The sequence below is a fragment of the Palaemon carinicauda genome, unplaced genomic scaffold (genome assembly GCF_036898095.1).
Source record: "Palaemon carinicauda isolate YSFRI2023 unplaced genomic scaffold, ASM3689809v2 scaffold111, whole genome shotgun sequence".
Classification (NCBI taxonomy): Eukaryota; Metazoa; Arthropoda; class Malacostraca; order Decapoda; family Palaemonidae; genus Palaemon; species Palaemon carinicauda.
In genome coordinates, this window is record NW_027168605.1 from 154457 (window position 1) to 160967 (window position 6511).

The 6511-nt window shown below is 38.8% G+C and overlaps 1 protein-coding gene across 3 annotated transcripts in view; it reads right to left on the minus strand.

Annotated features, from left to right (window-relative positions):
• The window catches only part of LOC137635289 (uveal autoantigen with coiled-coil domains and ankyrin repeats-like), a 38120-nt gene extending 37411 nt beyond the window's left edge, over positions 1 to 709 (minus strand). Inside the window, exon 1 of one of the 3 annotated variants that reach the window (XM_068367753.1) lies at positions 583 to 709. The gene's annotated coding sequence lies outside the window, so the exon portion shown is untranslated. The remainder of the gene's footprint in view (positions 1 to 582) is intronic. The other 2 variants (XM_068367755.1, XM_068367754.1) reach the window with 2 other exon arrangements.
• Positions 710 to 6511: the final 5802 nt, after the last annotated feature.

Sequence of the window (6511 nt, forward strand, 5' to 3'; positions counted from 1 at the left end):
TGTATGATAGCGGCCACCTGTATCTTTGATTCCGTCTAACTTAGAATACGGCAGTGTAAGGGGGGTCGCAAGGGGCGTTAGCCCCCCTCTCCCCCCCATTAGGTAAGTAGGTAAGGACACATCTTGTAGATTAGGTTGGGGGGGGAAAATTTTGGTTAGTTGATGTCCATTTTTAATGAACGCGTGAGGAACTGGCCATTGATATACAAAGGCTCCTAAGTAGGTAAGGACATTGCTTATAGGTTAAGTTAGGTAAGGTTTAGGTTAGTATCAATCAACAGGTGTAATGGGGGGACCCACCTTCGCCCCCACTAATAACAATAACACCTTGATGTATCTAAGACTTTAATATAGCATATACGTCTATGACAGACTTTATAAAACTGATTACACCTATCTCTGATTTGGCAAAATTATCATATGACATAAAATAACATAAAAATCCATTGGAAGCAGAAAATTTCCACTGAAATGTGACAGAATCATTGCATGAAATTAGGTCAGTTGCCTTTCCATCGGCAATAATGTTCTCTCCTATTTACAAAATACTAATTAATCATAAATTCGTTTCGTGTAACTTACATTTCAGGATTAATTCCGACATAGCCACCTGTAAGTCACTTTTTTCCAACAATCAAACAAATTCCACGAACAATAACAAGGAAAATTGTGTACTTTCAAGTCTTTAAAGATGATAAACCAAAGACCGGAATGTGAATATAATGTGATTATTTGATAATAGATGGCGCTGATATACTTTTAAGTTTATCGTCTGCTTATTCTCTCATTTTGGTTTTCAAGAGTCAGCCTATCTTACCTATCTCATTTATCAATAAAAATGTATTTGCATTAATATTCATGAAATAGATTTATAATTGATTTACTGTAATTACCTGAACTTATCTCTACTTCAGTTTTCAAGAATCAACTAAACTCATTTATCAATAGAGATTGATAAATATTCTTGAAATAAACTTATGATCAACTTACTGTAATTACCTGGACTGATCTCTACTTAGGTTTTCATGAATCAACCAAACTCATTTATCAATATAACTGGATGAATATTCTTAATCAGCAAAGATGTACTAGTCATGGACATCCGTACTAGGTTGGTTTGCTGTGAGCGATCAGATGAAACTCTCCCACCATCACCAATCCGCAGCGGCCAGCGTGATGATGAAAACTAGCCAACACCATACATTTCTGAGGCTTTTGTTCTGCAGTGCTTAGAATTTTAGTATCTGTATTTATTATTATTATTATTATTATTATTATTATTATTATTATTATGTAAGCTACAGCCCTAGTTTAAAAAATGGGATGTTATAAACCTTATAAAGGCTCCATCCAACAGGGAAAAAGTAGCCCAGTGAGGAAAGGATAAAAGGAAAGAAATAAACTACAAGAGAAGTAACGACATTGAAATAAATCTTTCACAAATAAACTATACAAACTTCTAAAACAAGTTTATTTCATGGCATTGAAGAGAAAATATAGGCTACTCTTCAATAATTAAGAAAAATAATTTCCCATATACTTTTTTTTTTAACTTTTGGTACATTTTAGTGTTACTTTGAATTCTGGCATTTTTGTCAACAGATCACATTATCATTTTTAATCTAATAATTCTTCAATTGAAATTTTATGGAACTAATAATTCAAAACATTATTTTTTTTGCAATTCCATCATTGATATTATACACTCAGTGATTACTTGAATATTGAATGCATTTTCCCCTTAACAATTAATGTATTTTGAATAGATTATAACGCAACAATAATTTTCTGCATTTACAATAACAACAACAACAACAAAAACAACAAAATGCAGCCGTTTCTAGTCCACTCCAGGACAAGGGCCTCAGATATGTCAATTCATGTCTGGGGTTTAGTCAATTTCCATTACCATGCTGGCCAGTGCGGATTGGTGACGGTGGGAGATTTTCGTCTCTTCGCTCACAGCAAACCAACTTATTATGGGTGGCCCTGACTAGTACACCTTTGTTGATCATGGCGATGAGTGAAGATACCTTAACGTGGTGAAAAGATTTGCGTATTACCAGCAAAAGTCACACTTACTAGGTTGGTTTACTGTTAGTGACCAGACTAAAGTTTTTTTTTTCTTATTTCCTTTCCTCAATGGGCTATTTTCCATATTGGAGCCCTTGAGCTTATAGCATCCTGCTTTTCCAACTAGGGTTGTAGCTTAGCAAGTATATATATATATATATATATATATATATATATATATATATATATATATATATATATATATATATATATATATATATATTTATATTGGAAGATGAATAATACCTTGTTTGGTCTTCAGTTGCTGATTCTCATCTTAATTTGTTGGAAGGGAACTTTTGGTCTATCAAATTTCTCATTCTGGTCTAGTCCTAGATATTAATCTCTGGCACCGTCGTTCAATTAGTTCATTATGCATGTTGAATAAGATTTTTTATATATATAATTATAACAATCCTCGACAATTCCATCCTGTTTGGAACACTAGGCATGCAGTTAATTCTAATAGTCAGGCTTTCTCCATCATGAGGCTCAATACTACAAAGTATTCTAGAAGTTTTATTCCAGCTATGACCAGATAGTGGAATGATCTTCCTAATCGGGTAGTTGAATCGATTGAACTTCAAAAGTTCAAACTTGCAGCCAATGTTTATATGTTGAACAGGCTAACATAAGCCTTTTTATGGTCTATATATGAAATATCTGCTTTAATGATGTTCCTGTTTTAAAATATTTTAATTTAATTGTTCATTACTTCTTATGTCATTTATTCATTTACTTATTTCCTTTCCTCCGGGCTATTTTCCCCTGTTGGAGCCCTTGGGCTTATAGTATCCTGCTTTTCCAACAAGGGTTGTAGCTTAGCTAATAATAATAATAATAATGATAATAATAAAAATAAATAATAATAATAATAATAATAATAACGTTCAGATGTTTGAGGTTAGTAAATTAGTTGACCAATTCGGCAATAGATGGCGCTGATAATGCACCTGTTTTGCAAGGGAACTTTCTGGTCTTCCCTCATCTATGTTTGAGCTGTCGTCGCAACAAACTTGGGACTATTTAACATACAATTAATAAAAAAGACACGTGCACTTTCATAAATGGCTATATGTAAGATACAAGTCAATGATACAAATTGGTTAGAGTTTGAAATTATCGAAAGTATAGAATAATGAATTATTATTTACATAATTTGTTCCTATATGAATAAAACCCTGTTGCATATTTATATCTATTCGTAAAATCCAAAGAGATGGGCTTAATAAGGCAAACTCTATACTAAGGACTAGAATCAAACATATTTCTATCGATTTACATTGACCTGTGTGGACGGCAAAGTAGCAAGGTGACTGACCGACCGCGAACAGGTGAAAAATGCCGGGCATTTGTGTTTTCTACTTTTAACATTATAATAGATATGAAAGTCCACGCTTGACATATGATAATGAAATGTATATAGAAATGAAGGGCAGATGATTCTCGGCCGGACTGAATAAATAATAGGTACAAAAAACTATATATAAAGATGATAATATTGCTGCAAGCGTTGTAGGGCGTTGACCTTACAACGCCGCGCCCCCCACCCAAGACAATTATTAAAAAGGGAATATTTTAATGATTGTATGAAAAAGATAAATAATAAACATATGTGCTTTTAGTCTCTGTATCGAGACGGAGGTTGCAGGCGTCCCCTTTGTCAGGATGCTAGTGCTGGAGGGCCATAATCTCTGCCTTATGCATCAGGCAGTTGCAGGATGCCACCTTGGTGTTGCAACCCGGGGGGTTCAACTGCTGGTTGCAGTTTCCTTGGACCGCGTTTGGGCGGCTTCTTGTGTCTTCTGTTTTATTCAGGGGAGGCACTCGTGGGCGCCGCCCTTGCTGCTCGGATATGTTGTCCTCGTCTTCTGTGTATGTACGCTTTCATCTGTCCACGGTCAACCAGTCTTCTGCTCCATGGATCATGATCTTGAATGCCTTATTTGTCCTCTCCAGCCCACTATCGGCCCCTTGTACGGACATGAGAGTGGGGGCCGGTGACTGTCTTGTCTGACAAAGACGTAAGGGCAGGTGTCCAGCGAGGCCGGCCTGAAACGTTTCGTCCTGTCTGTGTATGTTTTGTGGCACGGCATGAATTTTTCTGCCCTTTCATGCAGCCGGGTGAGGCTGACGTTTTTGGTGTCTGGATTGGAAGGGAAAAACTCTCCAGGAACCACGAGCGTCTCCCCATAGACTTTTTCTGCTGAAGATGCATCACCATTTGCTTTTGGAGCTATTCAAAGGCTGAGGAGGACCCAGGGGAGTTGCTTGACCCAATGCTCGTCCTTGCATCGGGTCATTAGGGCCACCTTCAGGGACCAATGGCTCCTTTTGACCATGCCATTGGCTGCGGAGTTGTAGGCAGTCATGCTGTGCAGGTTGGTCCCCATCAGGCGGGCGAGGGATGCCCACAGGTCCGAGATGAAGGCGTGCCCCCTGTCATTTATCATGTCGTCTGGGACCCCGAAACGGCTGACCCAGCTTGAGAGAAGGGCCTGGGCACAGGCGTCCGTTGAGGATTCGGTCATGGGTACCGCTTCCGAGCACCTCGTTGAGATCGATCGATGATTGTGAGGAGGTATCTGGCATTGCCTGAGGGTGGCAAGGGCCCCACGACGTCGACGTGGATGTGTCCGAAACATCGCTTGAGTTGTGGGAAACTTCCGACTCCTGACTTGGTGTGACGGCCAACCTTGCTGCTCTGACACGCCGTGCATGCACGTGCCCCCTTGCGTGAGTCCTTCCTTATTCCTGGTCACACGAACTTGTCGGTCATCATCTTGGTGGTGGTCCTTGATGAGGGGTGGGAGAGGCTGTGTATGACGTCAAATGCCAACCTTCGCCTCAATGGTGGGATAAAAGCTCGAGGACGACCTGTGCTGGTATCGCAGAGAAGGTCATAGATCTCCATCAGTTTCTTTTTTAGGTCACTGTACCTCATGGGTCCTGGCCCCTGTTTCAGCCAGGGGGAAATCCTTTTAAAAGCATTTGGTGTCAACATTACCATCACCATATCTGCTTTTTTTATCTCATCGGTAATGTTTGCCAGCCTGAAGTGGGACTCAGCACGCTGGAACCATACCGTCGATGCACCTGGTGTGAAGGAAGGAAGCTACAATTTATGTCCCATCGACATTTGTGTGGCCGTTTATGTTATTATCACGCCGTGCCCTTCGGTTATGAGGGGCGAGGTACTGTTGATTTCTGAATCTGTCATGTGACCCTGCACAGCACTCCGAAACTCAGTAGTGAGCCGTATTGTGTCCGCTAACAGAGTAGGAACTCCAAGCAGTCGAGTAGTCGTTAATTGCCGGGGCAAAACTTCTTTTGGAAACGCCAGAACGCAAACTGATTTGCGCCATAATTAGTCTGTTAGTGGAAATGAGGTATGTGGAGTTGTGAGCCCAAACGATTTCTGATGAAATTGCCATTGTAAGTCCGTGAAGGAAAACTCCATGGTAAAGTTTTGCCGATGCCAAAACGCAAAATAACTTGCACCATAATTAGTCCATTAATGGCGTTGAGGTGAATGGAGTCGCAAGCCCAAACAATTAAAAGAAAAATCGAAGTTGTAAGTCCGTTAAGGGAAACTCCGGTGTCACCAGTTGTGAGGGTTCGAGATAACAGACCATACCCGAGTAATGCTTCAGTTCCGACACGACAAAGTACATTGACCTGTGCAGACGGCAAAGTAGCAAGGTGACTGACCGACTGCGAACAGGTGAAAAATGCGGGGCATTTGTGTTTTCAACAGTTAACATTACAATAAATATGAAAGCCCATGCTAGACACACAATAATGAAATGTATATAGAAATGAAGGGCAGATAATTCTGCGTCGGACTGAATAAATAATATGTACAGAAAAATATAGGCTATACAAAGATGATAATATTGCTGCAAGCGCTGTGGGACGTTGTCCTTACAAAGTTCAAACTTGCCTCCCTTTTTTTTCTTTTGCGTATTTTAACCTCTAGTTTGTACAAACTTCATAATTTATCGTAGTATATTTTGCAATTCAGCAAATTCTTTGCACAACGCTGATATTCTGCCCTAACTACATGACTCTTTTTGTGTACCTTTCTCTTCTTAATTATAATAATAGTTTTTAATGTGTTTGTGTCTTCAATGTACTCTTCTGTCACAATAGTTTACAACCCTCAACTTTGTGATTCCTACTCAAATTTCCTCTATTTCAATTTTTTATTCTACTCTTGATACATATAATTAAAACCTTATTATTATAATATCTTTAACTCTTCCATTTTATGTTTTATTACCTTTATTTTTGCATGATCCCAACACAATCTTGCAATGTAGGCCTATCTGCATTTGCAATATAACTCTCTAACCTTGAAAAATATTTTAAAACTGCTTACACAGCAAAACTATTAACAAAAACTTATCAAATGCAGATTGAGAAGTTATAGGTCTAT